Source organism: Ambystoma mexicanum, chromosome 2q (genome assembly GCF_040938575.1).
Source record: "Ambystoma mexicanum isolate Mex_15411 chromosome 2q, UKY_AmexF1_1, whole genome shotgun sequence".
Taxonomy (NCBI): domain Eukaryota; kingdom Metazoa; phylum Chordata; class Amphibia; order Caudata; family Ambystomatidae; genus Ambystoma; species Ambystoma mexicanum.
Window position 1 is genome coordinate 475,641,791 of NC_090924.1, and position 26,070 is coordinate 475,667,860.

The following is a 26,070-nucleotide window of genomic DNA, read 5'->3' on the forward strand; positions in this document are numbered from 1 at the left end:
ACTTGTTGTGAAAAAATAATGTAGAGTTCACTAACTTGCTTATGACACCCAATGTGTAATTCCTATATCAGGCCAACAAAAAGAGGATGAAAAAAGGTTAAATGAGACTCATGAAACCATCCAATTGTGGATGATGGAAAATGGCCTTTGCTCAATAAAGAAAAAACTGAGCTGATGGTAATAGGCACAAGTAATACAATAAACAAACTGGAAGAAGTTACAAACACTTCGCAATGGCTGCATGTAATATAGAAACAAAAAAGAACGTGAGGAACCTTGGTGTCGTCCTTGACCAGAACTTAAACATGAAAGCACACATAGGGAGCCTGATGTCTTCTACGGCTTATCACATTAAATTACTGGCCCAATTTAGACCCTATATTTCCCAAACCAACTGCAAGATAGTTACTAGGACTATTGTTGGGTCTAAGATTGACTACTGTAGTAGTCTTCTTGTGGGTGCAGCTAAGGCTGATATTTCTCAACTACAGACACTACAAAATACTCTGGTTAGAACTATTGTGGGCCTTAAAAAGAGAGCCCATGTTTTGGGGGCCATACGTGTACTACACTGGCTCCCCATTGCTGCTAGGATTCAGTTTCGGCTGCTGACCATTACCCATAAACGTCTTAATGGAGTAGGCCCGGATTATCTAATGGAAGCATTGACAAAAAAATCCAATGCTAGAACGCTGATGTCCAATGACTCAAACCAGCTACAAATTTCCAAATGTAATCTCACCCAAGTCATTAAAATTGCGTTTTTTATACCAGCTCCTAAAGCATGGAATGATATTCCACCTGGCCTCAGAGATCTCGATTCTATAGCAATATTTAGGAAAAGGATTAAGACATTGCTTTTTAAATAAAAATTCCACATTGCAAACCCTTGGTTATTCTGTGAATTATTTTTGTGTGTTTGTCGCGCCCTCACGCCCCCGTGTTTTATGGTGCTCTATACAAATGAATAAAGTAAGGTAAAGTAAAGATGTCAACAGTTTTTATGTCACTACTCCGAATATATCACAAAGGAATAATGCCATGAAACAGATCCAATATATGGGCATGATTTCGAGCCAGTCCACTATCATCACAGAAGAGGCTCTGTATTTGTAATTCCTTGGAGGTACCTCTGCATTTAGACTTAGTCACCACCAGCGGAATACTCTGCTCAATCGGGGCCCGACTCTGGATAGCAGATGATATGATATGATATGTTATTTATAATGCCCTTAAAACCCAGAGGTTTGAGTGCGGACCCGGGGATCGAACCTGTGGAGCTCTCTGTGTTGTCTTGCTTCCAGGGTGAACATGTTGCCCCTATCCTCCCGAGATCTCTCAGTATTGAAGGGTGCAGCAACAGACTATGGGTTAATGGGTACATTAGAACTAATTCCAAACCCCCACTCAGTTTGGACAGAGGTGTTGGTGATAGGTCCAACAGAGAACGATTGGTTATCAGGAAAGGATGCCAAGTTATGGTCACATTCGAGTTCCCCAGTGTTCTTTCCAGATGTGAGCCTTGGCTGGTGGTTTTGGGAGAAACAAGCGCTTTTTTTCTTAGTCAAGTTAGGATGCACCCTTTCAGATCTCTTAGTCAAAATCCTCTTCAGAATGCCAGTAGTTGTACTTCCCAGTGATATAGGTAGGGAGCGAATATCTGGATGAACATTACTATCGGAGCCCAAGTTCGAGATTCCCGAAGGCTCCCCCGAATAGACAGCACAATTAGTAGATGGAAGGGGGCCCTGGGTTACCTTTTGCATTGGGTCACTGTTTTTGCGAGCTTGAAAGATGGTATATAGTGACACATGTGGGTCAGTAGCTAGAGCCCTACCAGCCTTGCGTTCTTTTCTCATTCTTTTCTTTTTTTCGAGCAGTGGCTCGTACATCAGAGCCTGTTTGGTGGTCCTACGCTGTTGCCCTCGCCTGCCAGTCACTAGAAACCGGTCCACGAGGGTCTCAATCAGGACCCCCATGCCTCTTTCTGTTGACGCATGAAGCAAGGGCGTTTTCAAAGATAACAGGTCATTCGTGTAGGTAATGGTTGAGGAAGAAGAAATAAGAGATTGAAGCTCCGCCAGTGATGACATCTGAGTATCAAATGAACTATGAAGAGTATCAAATGACACCACAACGTTTATTATTGGTTAGCCTTGGATGTCCAGCTTGTTCGCAATTGGCTCGCATTTTGTGTTAAGCTCCGTTAGCAGTGTCTCTAAAATGTTAAACATCACTGCCGATGACCCACTTTCGTCAGCCATGTCCAACTCAGCCGAAGAATGTAAAAGCAGTGAAGAGGCTAAGCCCTTTGAGCGAAGCAATGTTCCTGGGTGGAGATCAATTGGAGGTGATACACTCCTAAGGAGTAGTGGTATCTCATTTTCCTTTGGATTTTCAGGTGCCGCAGAAACATGGTTTAAATGAGTCAACGAGAAGAATATCGGAATTGCTGGCAAGACAGTGTCAGGTGTCGAGCTCACCACATTCCATGCTTGTGACCCATTTTCAAATACCTCCTTCGTGCTTAGGGGTCCCTTTTGCTGGGTGTTGAGCAGCGCAAGGCTGCAAAAAGTACAGGGTAGAGAAGAGGCAATTACACTTGCCTTGGGCGCCGCAGTAAGTGCATCTAAAGGTGGCAACGTAGCGTTGGTGGGTGCATTCACTATGCTTGCAATGGCTTTGGACCACAGGCAAGCAAGTGATTTCGAGAGTTCCTCGGTAAGTTCATCATAAAAATAAATTACATCATGCTTTGGGAGAGTCCCATTATTAGTAGGAGAATTGAAGTCAGTCATTTTGGTGTTATCCACAGATCCCTTCAAGGGTCCCCCCCAACTTCACAGTTCTCTGAGGGCATACACGAATTGCACGTCTGGTGTTCTTGGCTGGCATGTCCAATGATACATTGGCCTGGTCTTCCAAATGTAAAGAATCGAGTACCTCGTCAAGAGAGGACACCTGAGTTGTCAGATGATCCATTGTGCCCGGTTGTTTTAGAGCAGCAGGCTTCACAATGCGTGCTGCAAAGGAGCTACCAGCACAACGCTTCAGTGTCAATATCAGGAGGAATCAGTTTTAGGTGGGGAGGAAACCGCTAGTGAAAGACAAAGTCAACGGCCTTCCCGTATCCTTAGAAACAGTGCACAGTGAGCCAAACAGATGTGTAAAACTTACAAGCCCAAGTTCTTCATCTTTTCTTTTAGGGATTGAGGGTGGAGTGCAAGAGGAGGTCATGAGTAGGAGATGTCTGGTGAGAAATCCCAGAGCTGGCAACACTGCAGAACTGCACACAGCTGCATACCGAGTACTGCACCGGGGGGCAGGTTTTAACAACGACCCTCCTCCAAGCAGTTGGCACAGTAGAAAGACTCCCGCAAGGACTCCAACGGCTCCTCAGGCTCTCAGAACTGCACACAGCCACACACTCAGACCTTTCGGGCATTGATTACACAGGCACGGAACACAAACCACTAGGGGCACGTGCACAACTAACACTGGGGCACTGAGGCACTGTGGCGCTGGCCAAGTTTGGGAGCACTAAGGCACTAAGGCAAGACGAAGCAAGGCATAGGACCTAAGGCACTGAGGCAAGACGAAGCAAGTCATAGGACCTAAGGCACTAAGGCAAGACGAAGCAAGGCATAGGACCTAAGGCACTAAGGCAAGACGAAGCAAGGCATAGGACCTAAGGCACTGAGGCAAGACGAAGCAAGGCATAGGACCTAAGGCACTAAGGCAAGACGAAGCAAGGCATAGGACCTAAGGCACTGAGGCAAGACGAAGCAAGGCATAGGACGTAAGGCACTAAGGCAAGACGAAGCAAGGCATAGGACCTAAGGCACTGAGGCAATCCAGGTCTCCCAGAGCTGCACGCCTCACTCATGGCACCGGCTTACCCGTCTTACCGGTTAAACACTGCTCATAGCTCCATGTCTTCAGGATTCAAAGTCAAAACTATTAATTTGAACATTTCATTGAGTGGAACTGCCAGCTCCGCCTCCACAGAAGTCTGCCTCCGCCTCCAAACTTTACGCCCCCCACGCCCCCATCCTCCTTCAAATTGTATCAATTTCCACCACTGATGAATAGGATGACTGAGGAGTGAGTGGGACACATGAGGAGTAAGGTCAGAGCATGAGAGGGAGGATGGAAGATGTCCTAAAATGCATGCCGCAGACTCATCTCATTTTAATCAATGCCTGGCTTGCCAAAAAATCCTCCACGTGATTTTTGTGTTCCTTTTCCATTCCAATACCCCCCCCCCCCCAACTACAAACAAACCCCTCCTTCACCCTCACTGTTCTCAGAGACTTATGAAGCTTCATGTAATTGGCTCCAGTGGCGTTGCTAGGGGGGGCAAAGCGGGCTATAGCCCCTGACCTTTTGGTTGTAGCCCCGGATAGAATCTCAGGAGCTACAGCCAAAAGACTAGCTAGCCTGGTCTTTTCCAGAGCTAGCAACTCCCCTGATTGGCTCAGTGTGCAGCTGGCCCTGGACTGGGCACATTCATCGGAATCTAAGAATGCCCCGCTGTTTGTGTCTGCGATCTCCATACGTGCATGACACAGGAAAGAGAAAGCAGACAGCCCCCGATGTTCATGCAATGGTTGCTTGGCTGTCTGAGAAGCAGCCGGGGTGGCACTCGCTGGCAGCACCCATGCAGCCGCACACTAAGCGGTCATTTCCTCTTCTAGCTCCTTTTGCATATCTGTTGTTGAAAAAAAAATATAGAATCACCCACAGTATCTGCAAAGCACAAAAGGGGAAGTTGGGCGCCTTCCAGCACCTCCCCGCGCGCTAAATATAGAGGCTGCACATGTGAAAGATGGTGAGAGTCGGCTTCCGGCGAGTGTGACGGAAGGATGGGGCCACAGTGTCTGAGGGGGGCGAGAGGGCAGAGACGGGCTCGTGGCTATCAGTGGGTCCACGCGCAGGAATGAGAGGCTCGCGTGCTGCTCTTTACGGCGGTTCTTGTTGCGGAAGAAATCCGCCGGCCACAGATTGCTCAAGGGGGCGTGCGGTGACCACACCGGATCCCTTCTCCGAAGCCAACTAGACTTTCCAACTCCTTGACGGTAAGAGGTGTTTTCCGTTTTGCCGCGTGTTTCTCTGGCGCGTGCAGATGCAAAGAAGCTGCGCCGCCCCAAACCATCCTAATCAGGTCCTTACGTTCAATGTATTCAGCTGATTTCTACTGCAACTCCCAGGTGGCATTCGTTTTCTAAATGAAATTCCAGGTCTACAGTGCATTAAGTGGGATTTGAAATGTAATGGGGCAAGTCTCTTGGAAGGGCGTGTGTGGCCAAATTGTGATGGGTGTGGCCAAAAGGAGGAGCGGGTGGCTAAGGCAAGGACCACCTGCCCAAACAAGCAATACATCCTGAGGCCTAGTACACATGTGTTTTGGGTCAATCAGCACTGTCACAGGTTGTCTTGTCTGCATGCTGTGCATATAACTCCCTGCGGTTCAGTTTCTAGCTTAGCTGCTGTCTGTAAATGAATGCCTTTCTCAGGTGGATAGCACAGGGGCTACGTGCTCGCCTTGCAAGCAATGTGACATGGAGCAATAGAGGTTCGATCCTCGAATCCATCATATCATATCATTTATTGAGTACCAGTTTCGGTTGTGTGATATTCTATGTAAAATATGTGCTCTGTAAAGTGCTTTGGATTAAGGCGCTATACAAATAACATATCATTATCATTCAGGGTGTAGCAATTCAATTGGTGAATAAATCGTGCTCCTTCTGTACCTTATTGACCGAAGCACAGTACAGTGTGCTCAACAGTGTTTCTTAAGTGCTCACTTAGGGTTTCAGCTCCCCTTCTTTTTGCCTCTCCCGTGAGAATCTGTAGCTGTCACCCCCCCCCCCACCCCTTGCAAGGGCTGGTTAATAGTATGCACATATTCCCTAGGAAGGCAACAGTCGTCTCAAACTAAAGTCTGTATCTCTTTAAATGTGTGTTTGCTGGCCAAACACAGGCCTGTAGGTGTTAACTCATCCGACACTTTTTACCCTGCTTTAGCTCTTTGGCGTGGGGCAGGCAGTAGGCTTGCGGAGTTATGAGGTTCAAGGCTGGGCTCATGTTGTGCACCATCAATGATACACCCAGAAAATCACCAACAGGTGTTGGCATTAGGGAGAATCTCCTTTATGATCAGGGGATCACACAGGTGTTTCAGGGGAGGTAGCGGGGGGAGGGGCACCCAGAACCCCCATGAGGCTCCATGCACCTTCAGGCAGCTCTGAAAGGAGGAGGACACATAGCACAAATGTAAGATTATTGGTGCTTTGCATAAAATCGAAGAGCATTTTGGGAAGACAAACACATTTTTAAATATGACATCTCTCCAACAGTGCTTCAAGCATGCAACCCTTGTGAGCTCATGATGCATGCACGCTGGCATGTTTGCTTATTTCATTTATGATAATGCCCTAACAGCAAAGTGATGGCAAACTACACATATAAATTCACTTAGAGAACATTAACCTTTGGGTGTCAAGCGCTGTCTGTCATGCTTTAGCAGCCCGAAGTCTTCCCTGCACTTTTTCCTTTCACAGCACGTTAATCTCGTTGTCCCTACCGCGAGTCACCTGTGTGCAACAACAGGCTCTTAATGTTAGAATCATATGGCGGAGTAAGAGTGTCCCATGTGAGGAAACGTTTTTGGAGGCTGTGGGTACTCTAACCCCGTAGGCCCCTGCCCACTTAAAGCCCTGCAGGTCTGGCAACGGTACCCCGTGCCAAAGCCAGGGCAATAGTGTTTTTTTCTCATTGTGCTCCTTATGGAAATGTTCTCCCGACCTTCAGAGATTACAGTTATCTACTTTTGTTGGTGGCACAGGCAGAAGTATTGCCAAGTAGGTTCCTTGACTTAAACCCAGAGAGCCACAGAAAACACAGCTCGTTACCAGGGCAACATAATGGAGCTTTGAAGTGTTCCTGTATTTGTGACACCTGCTCCATGGATCCATATTAGCGAGATGGTGCCGGAATACTGGATTCAGAGTGTGTTATCGACCTCGAAACACGTGCTCTGTGTGTTCCTGGGCCGATTCGTTTTCATTCGTGCAGAGACAAAGCCGCTCGTTGTGGATAGTTGGGGCCCATGTCAGCATAGCAGAAAGGCGAGGACAGCAGCGCTTCCACGTGGAGACTGCGCTCTGCGTTGGGAAATGGGCAGAGGCGGTGCTTAACCTGTGGATATTTAGCGGCCAGGGACAATAATTAGCCTTGTTGCTTCCCATGACTTGGCCACCAGCGGTGGCCCGAGGTCCGCGAGGTGACACTGTGTGTGCAATTGTGGCTTGGCAGCACAAGGCTAGCCCACCATATGTGGTAAACTCTGTCCCTCAGTGCTGATGGCTCTCTTATGGCCACGCCCCTCTCTCCTTCACCTAAAACCTTCCGCCGGTCTTCATTTTATGTGGTTTCTCTTTCAGAGTTTCTCGCAAATGCGTTTTCAATGAAGCATTTTATTAGTGGGTTCATTGGAGGAAATGTCCTTACTTTCATTGTAAAGGGCACTCCATTTATAATAGAGACACACAAATACATCTGACATTTGTGGGTACACTTTAGAGAAAATCCAACAGTAGCTGCGAGAAGAAAACAAGATATAAGATAAAAGGTTTTAAAAGCACATTTGAAAAATCATCACATTCAAACAAGGGGAACTTTATGTAATAAGGTACAGTCTTTAAGCAAATGTATTTTTTAAGCAAACATATGACTCTGTTCAAACTAAGGGCCTCATTACGAGTTCGGTGGTGCGGCCAAAAATGGTGGTAATTCAGTGGTAAAGGATCACTGCACTACAGCTGCATTACCACACTGCTGAAATACGGGTTTTGAGGTAAGGTGGAGGAAAAACCTCCATCAGAATGCTGGAGGTGATTCCTCCTCTGCCTTACTGCCAAAAAAAGACCAAATCATCGGAATTACCGCTGGCAGAATTACTGCCAGTGATCATTCTACCGTAATACCCTATAGACTGCAATACATTGGGACTAACACTGCCTAACGCCACTTGTAATCCAGTGGTAATTTCGCCAGACCAAGCGGCGGTAACGGTAAATCCGTTTGGTGGTATTTTGACAGATTTACCACCAAAATACCACCATACTTATAATGGGGCCCTAAGTCTTTTTCAGCACTTTAATTTTCTTAAAGCTGTCTTTTTGCATCATTTGTAATTTATTTTGAAAGAGGAAATGCATTATCTACTACCAGTGCAGATGTTTTCTCCTGTTGTGGCTGAGTGTGTGCACCATGGAATCCCAGCAACACAGGGAGAGTGGGGTTGGAACTGGGAAAAGCCGGTAAAGGCACAGAGCGGGGAAGTCTGCAAATCCTGCCTAGACTCATTGAGACCTGACATGGCGAATGACCTCAACATGCTGGAAAGTAGTTACCCAGAATGCAAGCCAGCCCGTCAGACACCCAAGGCAGGATATAGCATAAGCACACGTGCAGACTGAAATTCCACAACTAGAATTAGAAAAAGTATTCCAATTTAAGGTGCAGGTATACATTAAAATGTAGTTAGACCTACAACTAAAAATACAAAACACCTCTGATGTAGCACAGCTCAGAAACATGCCTCTTCTGCCACTTACATAGCAGGGGCTATTACTCAGGGTGCCCAAGCACCCCATCGAGTTAGATTACGCGAGCCCAACTGGTCAATTCAGGATCGAGATGCCAACTAACCAATACCACTAACAATTTCCTCCTCTGCATACACCTCTCAAACTCCAAACACAACCACAAACCTCCAGCACAACAAACCACACTAACTTCACTACACTGCAACAACAAAACAATAAACACACATAGACTCGCACATCAGTACACGACGACTGCCGGCCGCATACACCCCAGGCCCAGCCGACGGACCCACCGGGCAGAGGCAGCCAACAGCACATCACTGCACTCTTGCACTTTTCCAGCCTCCACCCACTAACTCACCTTCCCTCCCTTTTTTCAGAGCCGCCACAGCGCCAGGGGACCACTCCGGTGGTGATAGAGCGCTGTACAAATGTCCTTTATCATTAACATTAACATTTCCCAACTCAAATGCAACGCACGAATCAACCTAGGAATTACAACAGGCAGCAAATGCCTAGCTCCATTTCCCAGAGTGCGCCTCTGCCCAGAGGCCTGTGTATCTTCTGCTCAGTGTTCCCTGATCCCCACCATTTCCCTTATCTCTGAAGTACTTAACAGCCATCGTCCTTAGGGGAGACGCGGGTGTCGATACGTTAGCAGCAGAAGCCCCTGCTCCTGGCAGCCTCCTCACTTCTCGGCTCCCAAGGAGAGCAAGCAATTAGTAAGCGCTACTGTAAAATCTGTCCAGCGGCCCCAGACAACGGCAGCAAAAATTAAGCAGGCAGGTATGACCTAGCTAGCCGTCCTTATCTGCTTTCATTTCCTATTGCTTGTCTATGTGCCGACTTGAGTTGCATAGTTATGTCATCCGTGAGCAATGCATAATGATGGGCGCCCGTAGGCGTTCATGACTTCTGATTTGTGGCATTGGCCTTCCCACGCAGACACCGTAGGCTAGTTTTCCGGTTTGATAAAAAAGACATGTTTAGTAAATAAGAAAGCACTGCCACGCATGAAGATGGCCAGTAACCCATTTCATGCCAGTTGCCTCTCAAATTCTGAATGTTTTGCCAGTGACAGCAATTGTAATGTATCTTATAGGTATGCAGGTATGTATAGCAGGAAAGCGAGTGGGCTCTGCACAAGGAGGCTAGCCAATTAGTCAGCTATGGATGCCAAGTGGGACAAGACATGTCCCTAGACTCAAGCATTCGGATTTTACTCGTCCTCTTGTGCACATGTTTCTGTTCAGCGTCAGTCCAACCTTGTGTGTTGGTGAGTTTTGATTTTTTTTAAATGACTTCATACGTCAGGTTTTGCAGCTGGCCACGTTTTGCATCAAGCCTTTTCTAGTTCTTAAATGATACTACTTTTCAGACAGAGGAGCTCATGGGGAACATACAAACCGTATGCGTCCTCATTGAGCATCCCGAATCAGCCATTAGAGAACTTGGAGTGCAGGTCTAGCAGTCTGAGTAGTCCAGCCCCATTGTGGAAAGACTCCATTGGTTTGCCTTTGGTGGACTGTATTTGTACACACTGTTTTTCCTGCCACCCATTGGCAGTTTTAACCAAGCATATCAGTATCTTGCTCAAACACTGAAGGGTCTCAACCTGAACAAAGCCAAATATGCAGCGAATTAGTGTACACTTCTGCATAGATAATAGATATCCCTGCACAGGTGGCGGCAGTCCATGAGATTCATCATCCGCTTGCTTGTGGATCCTGAAGGTGCTTGAAACACTTGCCTCCAGTAGGTTTTACCAGTTACTCATCACTCTCGATATAAGCTTATTCAGATGATGTTCCTATTTTGTGACTAAGATCTTCTTTGGAATGGAACTTGGTGGGTATTTTAGTCTGCTTTCTGTAGATCTTTCAAGCTTTGGCGCTGCTGTGGTGCCCAAAGGTTGTCTCCACGATTGACAAGAATGATCCCAAATGTATATGATTTCCCAAGAGAATCTGTGCCTTTTGAACTGAACGTGCACCCAGACATCCTTACCCTGATATCTGGCCCCTCCTCCTATAAAAGAATGTGAGACTCTCCTCATATAGGAGAGGAATCACCATCTCCAGAAGCAAGAAGCTCGGCCACCAGAGCCCAATGAATTGGCAGATTTTAAAATATATATAATTTAATCTCCTCATCTCCCTTTAAAACCGTCCCACTCCGCCAATGGAATTTCAAAAAGTCCAATTAGAATTCAAAAGGTAAATCCAGTCAAAAAGCAAATTAAAAACTATTCTCTTATTAAACATGTTCTGGTAAAAAAGCCAAAAATACAGGTATGGTGTTTCCACTCAACCTGCAATTTGGTGCTAGTCTTTCTCACTCTGCTATTGCACGTTTTTCTAGCACAAGAATAGGTTTGGTGGAACTGCTGTCATTTACAATCACACTCGGTTCAACAATGCATGTTCAGGGCCTGCCCTGGACCTTTTTCTTGTGCAGGGAAAGGTCAGGTCAGGTTTCAGGCATACATTGCCCACCCCTCCTCATCGTTGTCATTGTCTGATCTGTCAATGATCTCATAATACCTTACGAGGCTGTGGCTCATCCTCCAGCAGTATTCGGTCGATGTTTCTTTCTTCCCCACCACTAGGTGGTTCCTGGAAAAGAGAAGCACATCTTTAAAGCAGCGCAGGATTTGCCAGCAGGCCTGGATATTTAGCTGTACATGGGACCCTGGGAACAATCCGTACAACACTGACTCAGCAGTGTTGTTTGTTGTAAGGATCAGACTCCCTAGTTCCGTGGACAGGTCCCTCATCAGATCTCTGGTGTAGGTGCAGTCACAGGAGAGGTGTTATTCCGTCTCATTTGCTGTGCATCCCCTGGGGCAGTTCCTGAAGCGGTTCAGTCTTCTGGCGTGCATGAAGACTCGCACTGGAGACCTCCCTGGACGGCCACCCAGGCTATGTCTTTGAGCTTGTTCATCTGCTGCACGTGGCTTGGGATCTTCTCCCACACATGTTCTGCCATCGCTGAGGGCAGGGCACCGATCTGCTCGCAAATATCCCTCTCACGGATGCATGAGTAGATGGCCCGTGGCTTCTACCGTCGCCGTCTGCACCTGGAAGTCTCTCACAAATCCCTCTGCCTCCACTTAGTACCAGGGCGCTGTATAGTTGAATGGGAACCTGGTGTTCCACTCTGCCCACCCAAGTCTTCGCTAGACCAGCAGGAGGAAGAAGCGGACCATCAGTAATCCCATGTGACTCCTGTTGCTGCTCTTTAGTGTCACCCTCATGCAGTTGCATGTGAAGAAGTCTCTCAGGATGGTGGGGCTGACCAGCACTCCCTTCCCTCCTTTCTTTGTGCTCCTTGTACATTGTGTCCCTCTTCACTCAGTCCATCTTGGAATTCCAGATGCAATAGAACACCATCAAGGTGGTGTCTAGTCAAAGGATCGAAAAAAAAGGGTCAACAGGACAAAGGATCGACACCAAAGGGTCGACAGGACAAAGGATCGAATTTTTTAAAAATTATATATATTTTTTTAGGTTTTCGTTTTGGAAAAAAGTGATTTTTTGCAAAAAAAAGGGGTTGGGGGACCCCCCAAAAAAAATGTGAAAAAAAAATGTGATCCTTTGTCCTGTCGACCCTTTCGTGTCGATCCTTTGACCTGTCAACCCTTTTACTGTCGATCCTTTGACTGGCAACCCATCAAGGTGATATTCTCTACTGTCATCTTCTGCGCGGGCCATAACTGGGCCATCTACTGGAGCACTGGTAGCATGTCGTTCCTCAGGGCCAGCGTCTTCTCATCCATGGTCAGCTTCCGCAGGCTCCAGAGTGGCTTTGGCTCTGCTTGGCCTTTGACCACTCCCACATCGCCTCTGTACCTTTGTGTCCGAACCACACTCCCAGGATCTTCATATGGACTGGCCTGATGGGGATGGACAGTGGCTCGTGTGCAGTGTTCCTGTCTCCAAAGAGCATGGCCTCTGGCTTTGTGCAGTTGATCTTGGCCCTGACGCTTTGCCAAAGTCCTTGCAGGTCTTCTCAAGGGCCCTCACAGAGCTTCAATCTGCGCAGTAGGACATGTGTGCCATTCTTATTATGGCTCCAATATATACTGGAATTGATCAGTAGAAATGAGCATTGTAACATTTTAAAAAGTAGCTTCTTTTGCTGAGAAAATACACAGTATTGTCTCTCAAAATGTCTTTCCTTCTTGGAAAGACACATGTTAAGACTAAACCAATGATATGTTTCTTCTGTGAGTAGCACATCAGCGTTTCATTTTGCACGATGGCTACTGATTGATTGGTAGTACAGCAGATCTCTTGAATTTGTTATAGTTTGCACAAACACTTATAATTAATACAAAACAGAAAATTACAAACATGATGGTAGGCCCTGCAGATGTGCTCTGCTCCTTTACAAGGTTTATCAAAAACTAAGTACCCAGGAGAGCCTATTTGCATCCTCATCAACTCATTCCATGTGAGCAATGCACCCTCAATGTGATGGTGACATGAAGGCCAAATGCAATGACAATGCATGACTCCAAATATCAGGCCAGTCACCACCCCAGAGGATGCCCCTGTGCTTGCTTCTCTCATTCTATATTTAACCAAAAAGAAACATTGCATCTCCTGCCCCTCTTTCTAGATATCCGAGTTTTCTTCCGTGGCACTGCTGCTGAATGCAATGGCTGGGGAGGATCTAACAAATGTGCACCTGACAACGCAACACCCACAAAGAGAGCGACAGATAGAGTGAGCGAGAGTGTGGTAGACCAGCGTGGTGATACCCTGGGAACAGCTAGAGGAAAAATACAAGCCTACATTAAAATAAACTAAGAAATTAATCAAATTATTTCAGTCTTAAAAACCTAGCAAATGTACAGCTTAAGTGATGCCCTCTTTAGAAGTCTGCACATTGCACGCTGCTGAACTCTTTGCTCTGTACATTTCAATTGCACTCGATAGGTGTAAAATTGCCTGTATTTCCCCAGATTCTGTTAATAAAAACCACTGTAGGAAAACTCCATGGCAGCTGAGGTGGGCATCCCATAATTCATTCAGAATGAAGAATAGACCGACTTGGGTGGTGCTTAGTATATAAATGTGCTTAATAAAGCAATCAGAAATCTGGTGGCAAGTCAAGCATTGCCCCAACTCAGGGTTCTGCATGGACATTCATGGAAGAACTTAGTAGAAGGGCAGCAGAAGTCCCTGCAAACAGAATATGCCTTCTGACTATATAAGCAGGCATTTCCAGGTTTGATACAAGGTACACCTATTTGGGCTAGTAACGGCTCAAGCTTCAAGTCACAATTTGCACACAAGCATGGGACACCAGACGACATGTGCTGGCAGGACTCAAAAAAGGGCATTTTGACATGTCATGGTAAAATGGGAGACTGTAACGCTTTTATTGGCATTGCGGGCACTGGTGTGGTAGGTCGTCATGGTTTAGGGAGAGTTGCATGGTGTATGCACAGTGATTTGGTTTAGTTTATTTATTGATCAGGTGCATTTCCACTAGAAAAGAGGAATCAAGTACACTAAACTGCATCTGGGCACTAATATTACCATTATTCAATCATATGTAAAAAAGCTGGATAAGAAAAATAGGTTCTATTTGATTTGTCTGCTTTTTGAAGAACGAACACAAAAAAGACAGATTTTATCAGCCGATTTTGTGCACCTCAATATGTGGAAATATGACACTAAATGAGCCCCCCAACCTCGCTCACCCTTGAATGAGATCCCTTGCCTGCCACCACCCCTTCCTAACTGGAGGAATTTCTTGATAATCTGGGTTTTTTCCCCCACACTCTCTTTTCCTCTTCCCCATCTCCCTTCGCCACACAAAGCATTCCTCCTATACCAAACCCACCAAAGACACACTAACTGTCACACACACATGTAAACACACACACACACATGTTTACCCGCTCTCTGCCCCCTCAGTTCCCCCTCAAACATTACTCACATGCAGACACACACACAAACATACCAAAACACTTACGTGGTCTTCCAGTGCCTTCCCTCTTCCAACTCCCCCATGCCTGACAGCCCCTGCGTGCACTCATATGCATCACCCATGCGCGCACTTATGTGCATTGTTGGTGCTGACAGTCTGATTTAGGAAGACCCCTCAGAGTGGTCTTTGAACGCTCTATCTAAATCAGCCTTTTAAAAAAAAGATTGTTTAAAATCTTTTTTTCACTTACTAATGAAAAATTGGAAAAAACCCCATACATTATTGAAAAGATGGGTTTTAAGATTTTTACGGAACAGCAAATAGGAATCAACTAGCCAAAGTTCAGTGGGAAGTAGATTCCATAAACAAGGACCCTGGACCGAGGAACGCTTGTCACCTCTGTGAACATAGTGGGATGCAGGTCCGCTAAGAGGCATTGATTTGTATATCATAAAGAGAGAACTGGGTGGTAAGTTGAATTTACGCAGTTTAATGAGTTGGGGTGAGTTCAGGCGAGGACCCAAAAAAAGTTATTGTCTGCCTTACCGATAACCAATGCAGAGACATCAGTACTTGAAAAGTAATTTCACTGCTGCATTTTGCACAGTTTGTAAACTTAAAAGTTGTTTCTCTGAGATCCCTCTTAGTACAGCATTTCCACAATCTATTTGGAATTAATTAAAGAGTAAAACACAACTGGTAGAGCTGTCCCAGGGAAAAAATAAAGCCTTGTACAGGGAAATCTGAGATGGAAATTAATATACTTTACTATTTCCCCACCCAAGAGTCACACTCCAAATCAGATTTCCAAATACAGCCAAGAATATCTACCTTCTGGGTAAGACACGTAGAAAGTTTAAACAATGTGGGCCAAGATCGAAGCTATGATGAATCCAACTATTTTTTGGGCCCTAGAGTAGGACCTCTGTTTTAGAAGGATTAAGTTGCAATTTGTTGAGCGCCCTCTAGCATCTCACATCAGAGGAGCAGTCCACAATGGACTGAAGGAGATCAGTGCAATTGTACACATGCATGCACGTCTGCATAGAATAATGGAGATCAAACTTTGGGAAAATACACAAGTGTGGTTATATGTAGATAGTAAAGATCAGCAAAGACCGGGAAGAGCTCTGGAGCCACCAGAGGAGACTGGAATTAGATCAGAATAGTGAAATTCTTACCCTGTTGAGTCCGGTCAGTTAAGAAAGATTTGTACCGGTTAAGGGACTTCTGGGATATGCCAGTGAGTTCAGTCAGCTAGACAATAGAATCTTAAAGTTAACGATATCGAACGCAACCTAGTGGTGAAGCATGATCAGTAGGGTTAACATGCTGTTTCTGTTCCATGGGATGGCCGAAAACCAGACTAAAATGAGTCCAGAAGTAGAAAGAATTGCTTGCTGGGACTTTCAAACCTACCACCTCTTTTTGGAAGGCACCAGTCCGATGGGCAGCCGTTTGTCTCTTAGCATCTCACCTTTCAGAATATTGCATATAACATTATGTTTGTGACCACTAGTAATATGTGGATGGAATTAACCTCTGAGGGTTTATGGAAAGTTTGAGTAGTAATTTCATTATTGACAATTTGTATTTTGGGGTCAAGAAAGGTGATAGAGTTTCAAGGTGAACTGTTTTAATTCTCTGAGACTTCCTTTCCATATCTCAAAAATATTGCCTGTGTATCTTTTCCAAAGACACACTGTCTTTCCTAACTGTTTTTGCTTGCTGCTAATGCATAAGTGGTATCAAATTGGCCCATGAACAGGTTTGCAAGGATCGGCGCATATGTAGCTCCCGGGCCAAGCCCCATGGGTTGATTATAGTACTGTTCATTAAACACAAAGTTATTGTTAGAAAGTGTAAATTCCAGCATTTCTATTAGGATTTTGCTGAACATGTAATGTGAGGCTGATTTCTGTTTTAACCAGAAACGTACTGTTTCTTTGGCCAGGTTATGTCCGATTGATGTGTAAAGAGCTTCAATGAATCCAAAAAGCAGCAGCCAGACTGCTTCCTGACCTCTCGCCCAGAGAACACATCAGCCCGCACTAAGAATATTGCAACGGCTTCCTCTTAGCCTAAGAGCAACCGTCAAAGCCATGTGCATCACACCCACCGAGCCCTCCAAAATAAAGGACCTGAGTTCCTTCAGAACAAAATCATCCACTACCAACCCCCATGCAAACCTCAGATCGGGCTCAGCTCTCTTCCTTTCTATTCCCCCGTACCACTCCACCATGGTTGGCGGCTCGGCTTTCCCTAGCCTGGAACTCTCTTCCTCATCACATCCGCCACACCGAAAACTACCTTTCCTTCAAAAAAGTCTTCAGAACCTGGCTATTTTCTTTTTTTTTTTAATTCAATTTTATTGGTTTTTGAAAATAACAGCATAGGTACTCAGATCTCAACATTTGGGCGGTCGCCCTCAACAAATCAAACTATAGGCCATTATTCCCTGCGTTTAAAACTCCAATTCCCAATCCAAACCTAGAAACACTCAGCGCCAGGTGGTTCCGGCTGCATTCATGGCGACCCCAACCTCTGAGCAGCTGGTGATGCCAGAAACTCTTGTGGCAGCATTGCACCGCACACAGAATCATACACCAATTAGTTTCCCACAAGCACCACTAACTGAATAACAGCCCTTCATATATGAAATGTCACAGGATTGATGAGTCACTGCACCTGGCATGTATGGTAAAACAGGAAAATCGCACTGACATTGATTGTGATAGAATCACCACTACTGCAATCAGATAGATTAGGATGCAATGCAGGGAATTGTCATGGGAGGACGTATGCCATGACCAATTCTTGCGCAAGTAGACCACTTGGGGAGCCCCCATGCAATACTTCATGAGGGCATTCAATAACCAGCCCCGGAATCACTCTGGAAGACATGGGGGGATGGACAGTTATTGCACATGCATGAACTATAGGATGGGCTGCCCATGGTAAAGGTAACAACTGAAAAGGTTCAGTAAGCGCTCGACCTCTGGGTAGAGTCGCCACGCTATCTGCCTAGAAGAACCTGGAAGTACAACCTGTGGTCCGCTTGTTGCAAATAGTTGGAGCTGTTGCTAACCATTTCATCGCAGCCGCAAGAATCAACAGAAGAAGCCAATTACCTGAAGGGGCGCACAAACAACAAATCACCATTGAATTCTGTTAGGTATGTATAACGCACCAATCCGGTGGACAGTGGCCGCAGGCATGGCTACTTGCACACATCAGAATACTGCAAGGACTATGACAAAATGTGGTCATGCTGTTCACTTAATTCTCTGCTACCTATACAAGGACACGCCTCAACACCTCTGAAATCAGAATGCAGCGAAGACCTATGACAAATTGAGGAACGCTGAACACATAGCGAGTCCCTAGCACTCAAGCCATCTCCTGGTACTATAATAATGGTAAAAGGCGCCATATAAATGACACTTATAATACAATACATCATATGTGACTTGTATATATTCTTTTTCCCAAAGCACAGTCCTCATTATGTCAAGAATTTGCATTGAGTCTTTAGTGTAAGTGTCTAATTTGAAGAAAAAGTTGCATGGGTGGGTTCACCACATTTTTGGGTACTTTGTCCGCATGTTCTGTTAACATTTCTAACAATTTACTGGATCTACTGCTGAGGTGTTCTTCCCATCTGTTACTTAATTCATCATCTTCATCATCTTCTGCATTTGAGAAAACACACATTCTTAATCGTCTAAGAATCCTATCATGTTCCAAATATTGTTACTTAGGCGCTTCACCTCAAAATCATCGCTATTCATAATATTTATTCTGCTGTGAAATTCAGCTACTACTGGAATTTTGACCTGTTTTGCTGTACGGACAAACTACTTTTTTTATTTATTCATTATATTGCACCAAAGCCAGGCTAGAAGGTATAAGGGTGCAGAAACAATAACAAATCCAAAACAATAAGATGCACCAATCCCAAACTGTACTGGCTGCGAGCACAATCGATAGTTGCCTTTTCTCTAATATAAAGAAGAGCCATCTCTCCTTCAGTGTCATGTCCCCCTTACTCCAAGCATGCTATTGAGGTGTCAGAAATGTAAAACACTATATGTACAACTGTCTTAACAGCCTGGAAAAACTCTGGTAAGGTTTATCCCCCAAGCAAAAGATGGTATGATAAATGTGCTGCATGGAGTATCCAAGAACATTTGTGTATGCATTGTTAATGAAACCAAAGATGGGGAAAATAAGGACCTATCTATCTGAGAGTCAAGAGATATTCTAGGAGAAAAAAGATTTGCCCTTCAAAATATTTTAATCCCCTATGTTTGACTGTAGCCTAAATCTGAAACCTAAAGACAAAGGTATACAGTATCTAAAAATTACTTTAGCAACAAACAAAACCCTTGAAGTATTTCAAGATGTTCAAGTGGTTTTTGGTGACTGCCCTTCACATGTGGTGTCAGCAGTAGGATCCACCAGAGACCCCGGTACAGAGGTCACCAGCAGCCTCTGGAACATGGGACCTGAAGGTGAAAAAACAGACAGGAGGGGTTTCACATACAGGCAACCACCATCATGAATCTGAGTTTGTGAACCGGTCTTCCACACTTTTATTGAACAGGCCTATGTCCGATCAAGAAGATCTCCCTGGGAGACATCCTATGAAGGATGATGAACCCATAATTACCAAATTCCCATTAATGAAAAGGTAATAGTGGAGGCTGACCTCCATGTGGAATTAAACAGAATTATATTGGGTATTTCCTTCTGGCACACTGACTCCAGCCACAACCCCATTATGTACTATTCATGGTAATTCATCTTTTCCAACACATCAGTAACATCAATCCTTGCTGGTTGATCATTCTTCCAAACCCCTTCAGCTCCAGGAAGGAGAGGTATTCAGCCAGCTCTGCCTGGTGACATTGTGGGAATTTGAGGTCGACCTAAAAAATTGAGACACACCAGGAGTGCAAGGGAGGAGGCCGCCCCATACTAGATGTCACAACCAACCCTGAGTTTAGCAAGCTGAAGATATCCCTGGAAACCTTGCAAACAGAAATAATCACTGGAGAAAGGGTCAAAGACACAGAAGGAACCTGCTTTTCACAAGGAATGGGTAGGTGTGAGGGAGTACCGGCAACATACAGCCTAAGAAGAAGAGACCATCTTTATTGATTTCCCAATGCAAGGGAGTGGGGTCGGGACAGATAGAAAGTCCTGAGGATGTTAGTAACCCAATGTTTCTGGGAACCCATTGCAGCATTAGATCTACGTGAGTAGACAATAGGGGTTTCAGAGCCACAGCACTAACCAAGGGTACTGACACCTGGGCTAGTTTGGCGGGTAACTGAAAGGAGACGAGAGAGAGAGGGACAACCCTAGTGACAATTTCCAAAGTCCTTTTCCCCTGAACTACACCACTTGTGTATATTTACTTACCCTTGAAGCATTCCAAGACGCCCGACTGTCAACAGTATCACGTCCTTTCATCGACAGGTTTCTTTTCGGTTCCATGTAATAATGTTGCAGTAAAAAGTCGTCAGGTTTTGGCAACTTTTTCCTGGCTACCAAAATTCTTTCCCCAAATATTCCAGGAGGAGTATAATTATATATTATTACCTCAAATCCTAGAATATTTGGGGAAAGTGTTTGATAGCCTGGAGGGTGCATCACTTATGCATTTCTTTTTTTTAAAGTCACCAACCTGGCGACTTTTTTCATGGCAACATTATTACCTGATAACGTTTTTTCAAAGTAAACACTTTGAAAAAACGAATCGATATGTATAGGGGGCTAAGGGATTACATGGGGTCGGGAGGGGGATGTGGTAGGTTTATTAATATAGGGAAGGCCAGGGACTTTGTGAAGGCTTGGGCGAACCACCCAAATAGAAAAAAATTACGTTCAATCCTTTTTTTAAATTTATTTTCATCAAAAAAATACTTTAATAAACTGTGGTCGGTGAAACGAAAGAACAACTGTCAACATATTTGGTATCAGTATATGCCTTTCTGTTGCTAGGGAATCATATCTCAACCCACCTTTCTTGATTGCTGTTTGTTTCTTTGCGTGGGATATCCTCTCTATGCACTTGCTCCTTGAGTATTTCTTTAATTCTGCTATGTGCTTGCTCTGTTCCCTCCACCACTCCCATATTGGCCTATATCTAGCTGCATGTTATTGCCTCCCTTTTCATACCCGTTCCCAGATTTGCTTCCTTTGCATTGCATTTAAATGTGCCTGCGTTCTTGCCCCCACTAATCCGTCTTGTTTGGAGTCAGTTTATGTTCCCACTTGGGATACTTCTCTCTTCTCTGTTTCTTAGTTCCTTGTCCTCCTGGTGCACAATCTCTTTTTCACTTCTGTCCCCCAAAATTCTACAATGGTATTCCTTTCTCTGTTCAATCCTCTTCTACATTCACTTCTTTTTTTACTGCTTGTTAACACCTATGTTCTCACTTCTCCTGAATGAAATTGTTCTTCCTTTTTGATCAATTTTGTAAATCGTTCTCATCCTATAACTGATCTTTTTTTACTTAGTTGTGTACATTGCCTAGATGAAAGTGCTTTATAAATTCAAATAAATAAATCAATAAACCCAAATGACAGCACTGAGCCTACTCAAGTACATAGAGCACCAAGGTGATCGGTCTAGATACAAAGACCATTTGGATTTAAACATCATCACTCAAAGCAGGCAAACCTTGAAAATGAGACGTGATTTACACATCCTTTACGGGTCAATGATGGCATAGGTCTTCGGATGGTTTTAATAGATTCATCAATCATTCTATTTTGACATCACCTTATTGAAAATGCAAATCCCTTTCTACAATATAGCTAGAAAACTTTGCAAGGAAGGCCAGTGAAGAGTGTTGGCTACTCACAAGGGGTCCCTTTTCTAAAAAGTGGCAGTGTTTCAGGCAATCGCAGATTGCTCCAGAGATATGAAGAAAATACATGGAAATAACTGATCTCTTAGCATTTCGAGGCTGGTGCCGCAGCTGGCATTGCATTTAAATAAAAGTGTTCTATATCCTTTTCGACAGGGTTAGAACTGGAAAACACTAGATTGTTGCAGCGCCTGAATCCTTCCTCTGGCCACACCAACTCCTCGCCCACTTTTCAGTGGCAACTTTTTCTCTCCAGACTTTTCCACTGGATGTAAATGAAGCAGGATTGAATTCCCTACACAGTTTAAAACGAATATATCAAGATCTTTCCGGGAATTTCTTTATAGAAATAGGTTAATCTCAATCCCCGACTGTTGAGCGAGCAGGTTCTTTTAATGTTATCAGCAGAGAATCCGGGCACGTAGGCAGAACCCCTCTCCTATGATCACCTAATGCCAGTTCTCTGGGGACACATTTTCCATTCATAGTTCTTCTCATGGAAGCCCTTCAAATTATTAAGGGATATTTCAGGATTAGCATAACTGTTTTTTTCACTGAAATAATGCCAAAATTGGTTAATGTTAATGGCACTCAGTCTGCAGATTTACTACTGGATTAGAAGTGGCAGAAGAGCAGTGGTAATCGCTATTTTTGGAGTCTGTAGGATTTGGTGGATGTGTTAATCTTTGGCAAGCAAATTGAGGATTTACCTCAAGCACCTTGCTGAAGGTAAATGCTCCACTTCAAGGTCAAAGTTGGAATTTGTGGTGCAGTAAAAATGGCAGGAATTCCTCAGCCACAACAAAATAGCACTAACAGATTTGCAGCCATTTTGTTTATCTTACCACCAAACTCAGAATGAACCCCATGCTCTCAATTACATCTTCAGACCCATGCTTTCCAATGCTGCTTACATGAATGCATGCTTAATTGCATATTTGGTGGTGCTGCTCTGCCGCCTCTGATCATTATCATTCTCTGGCATTACCTGTCCTAAGTCCTAAGCATATTTGCCGAGTTTTTCTTGCTTCTTCTGGGGAGGAATGATAGCTCAGGGGCAACGCCTTTGTCTTGGAAACAGGGCACTGTGGTGCATCACAGGTCCAATTCTCGATCCCACCACGCTATTAAAGAACAATAAATACATCATATCACCCTGCATTACTTATTGGAAACAAAATAATTCAATCTTACGGTCAAAACCAGAATGGCTAAATAGTGGCATGTCCAAAATTTCAGATTTCAGAAAAAGTTGCTCTATTTTTTTACTGAAAGTTTTATTCATGAAGCAATTTCGTTATTTATATATAATTCACGGGACAGCTCCCTGAGCGTGGTTTTGGTGAAGAGGATGCTAGAGATAAATTAACAGTATGATATGCAAAGAGCTGTTTTTGATGCAATCCTCAAGTGTGTTCGGCAGGGTAAAGCAATGAAAAAAATTCATGACGTCCCTCATAAGGGTGTCATTGTTTAAATCGATACAAATAAATGAGGACGAAGCTATTGTTTTATTGAGAATGAGGACCAGATTGCTCGAAGAAACAAGTGTGTCATTATTCCTCTGCACAATGATGTGAAGTTATCTTCAAACCTAAGGTAGAGTTTGAGAGGGGGGAATACATGTCCATTGAATGGAGCCTTTGCAAGCTTCACGACTTCTGGGCGGCTAAAAGTGTTAAAGTTTTGCCTAGAGCACAGTGTAAAGGGTATTGAAGAAGGTCCATTTGTGATGCCGCTACAATGCATTCAATGTAATTATGTCAGAAACACCAAGTAATTGCAGAATTTGCCAGAAGTCGAATAAGTGACGAGTGACTTTGTGACTAAATTAATTTAAGGAGTGAAAGCCAGGTCAAAGTCAAACACAACTTCTAGGTTGCACAAGTTCTGTGTGCATTTGGGAGCAGGACCCATCAATTCAGGCTTAATGAATTAGAGAGCAGGAGGGAGCATCATGTCTATTGCTCCAAGGAAGAGCAAATCTATCTTGTACAGATTGAGGAAAAGTGAGCTTTTGTTCAGCCAACCTTGCTCATGACTCAGGCATGCCACTCTCCACTGTCCATCAGTGGGGCCATTATTAAGCTTTAGGTGTCTCTAGACATTATCCAAATACATGTGTAAATTAATATTTTTGGCCTAAAGATGTTAGTGAGGGGACCTGTGAATGCTGAAAGGAATTGGGATAGAGGAGATCCTTGTGAGGAGGCATCTGAAATCTACCTTATGGATGTAGTTGCCAGAGATGGGTATTAATCATTGGGACCCTGCCTTCAATGCCAGCAATCCTGGTCAGTTGGTCAGCTGATAAAGAGTAATTAATAATGGATGGCTATGGTTGCTTCAGTTCTGTGATGTAGCAGGCTCCGGATTAGAAACTGGCCAGGACGTTGCAGCATTCTGAATACCTTTACTCAACAGGACACTCCTGACATGTTTTAATGTGTGCCTCAATCAAAATTAGGCTTCTCAGGAGTCTGACCACAATGGTGTATTTGTGCTTCTGCTGTATCAATCCAGAGGTAGTACATGTGTTGGTGTAGAGGATAAAGCATGATGTCAGTGATACGGACACCTGAGATGGTGGTTACATTTGCTTGAGTGCTGCCAACCTATTGCATATTATAAAGTACAATCAAGTAAATAGTGAACCAAAATGGCCCCAGAAATGTCCATCTCACAAAGATTCACTGAACTTAGTTCCAAACTTACTTATAATAATTCTGCACTTCTTCGTACCCATCGCATTTATTTTCTGCTACGCCATTTGTTTTCTTTTCCATCTCATCTTCCATTTTTAGTCTTTTCCACCTTTCTCACACCTCCTTAGATGGATGTCAATTTGTCGGCCTGCTTTCTTGATCGCACTACAGTGGGCTGTCCAAAGTCTACCACCTGTTTTAAGTTCCAAGTTTTCTCTTACATCTATTTTCCTCCCTATAATCTTCCCAAAATCTCTTCTCCCATCCTCAGATTATTTGTTTCTGTCCATACTGCATCATGTTCCTCACAATGTTCTGATGTGTGGAACCCTCTGGAAATTCAGTTAAGTGAAAAGACTGTGATGAGAACAGACGGATGGGGGCATGTAATCAAGAGAATCAGAGAGCATACATCACGCTCTAGTACATATTCACAGTGTGTGGCACAGGGAAATACATTGATTTGCCCTTTTTTTTTTGCTCCTTGCTTTTCCTTCTCAATCTTCTCCACCAACCTTTCTTTTATTTCTGGTACCTCTTAGTAATAATTGGATTGTTTTTGAATTCCGTTATTGTTTTATACAATGTTTTGTATGTTAAGTCTTGGTCAGAAAGCTTAACAAACTTGAACTTAATTAGCCCAGTTTGAAGTGGTGCATTGCCAGGATTATAAAATAGGTCTTTTAAGAACCAAATTAACATCCAAAATACATACAAAATTCACTTTACCTCTTTGATTTCAAAACTGTTGTTGTTGACTTTGAAACTGGCACTGTAAAATAGCACTTTTCACAGAATGGTGGCAGATACCCACCTTACATAGCGATCAGGCGGGATGTCATGATGGTCTCATGATGGTCTCATGATACTCTCTTTTTCAAGTGCTCTGCTGGGGAACTCTCCTCACATTGCACATGGATTATGGTTAGTTACAGTCCATAGCCCTGCTGTACATCTATGGCTATTACAAGTCATATGAGTTCTGGGACAGTATAAAGGTTGCAATGCCTTTATGAGTTCATAGAATGCCACAGTGATTTAAAATATATATTTTTTTTTTACCTTCAGCAGAGGTATTTTATTCTTTATAATACACAGCTGTCACTAACTTCCACCGGAAGATCCTTCTGTCATTTAATTTGTCCCACGTTTACCCTTTAGCTGCATTTTCCCCTCCCCTTTTATTCTTTCCCTCGCTTGTTTGAACGCCTTATTCTCCTCACCTTGTATCTAATACCTCCTTCTTCCACTTAGCTTGCCATGTCTGTGTGTAGTACCATTTGTCTCTTTTTTTAATCTCCTTCCCTTTTTAAGCAGTTGCATTTTTAGTTTTGTCTGCTCTTTGTCAAATAAGAGGAACATCCATAGGGAAAACCTAATGGTAAAGAAACGTTTTATAGTAAGATTGTACACTTTTATGGCATTTGAAGAGGGCGACAGTGCTTTTGTAATGTTTAAGCAGTCCTTTTATGTCATCGGCTTGTCACATTATATTGATTTGGTGCCACTTTCAACCAGCTCTTCAGCTCCATCACATGTAACATTACATTATGTTGTTGTAAACGGTCACTTCATACATCAAGCTCTGCAATCTCGATCCTTTGGCATAATGTGTTGATTTGTATTAATGAAGAATAAGGCTTATTGCATTCTGATTTTCTTTATTTCTTTAAACCGCTTGCAAAAATGCATTCCTCAGGTGTGTCATTTGCTTGCAAATGTGTTTTATTACCTATAGATGCTAAATGCATTTAATTCCTTTTTTATACCCTAATGGCAAAATGTTAGTAACTGTGCCTAAAAGGAATGTATATTAATTTTTTGTTTGGCAAACAAAGATTGTTTTTTCTAATCTCATGGCAAATTTTAATAGTGATGATCTTTGAAAAAAGCATCTCAACAGATGCGCTTTTTTGGTTATACGTC

At 43.9% G+C, this 26,070-nt stretch overlaps 1 protein-coding gene across 2 annotated transcripts in view; it reads left to right on the top strand.

Moving 5' to 3' along the window:
• The first annotated feature begins 4,814 nt into the window (after positions 1 to 4,814).
• Positions 4,815 to 26,070, top strand: part of CARD11 (caspase recruitment domain family member 11) — a 1,247,701-nt gene continuing 1,226,445 nt past the window's right edge. Inside the window, exon 1 of one of the 2 annotated variants that reach the window (XM_069647590.1) lies at positions 4,815 to 5,078. The gene's annotated coding sequence lies outside the window, so the exon portion shown is untranslated. The remainder of the gene's footprint in view (positions 5,079 to 26,070) is intronic. The other variant, XM_069647589.1, reaches the window with a different exon arrangement.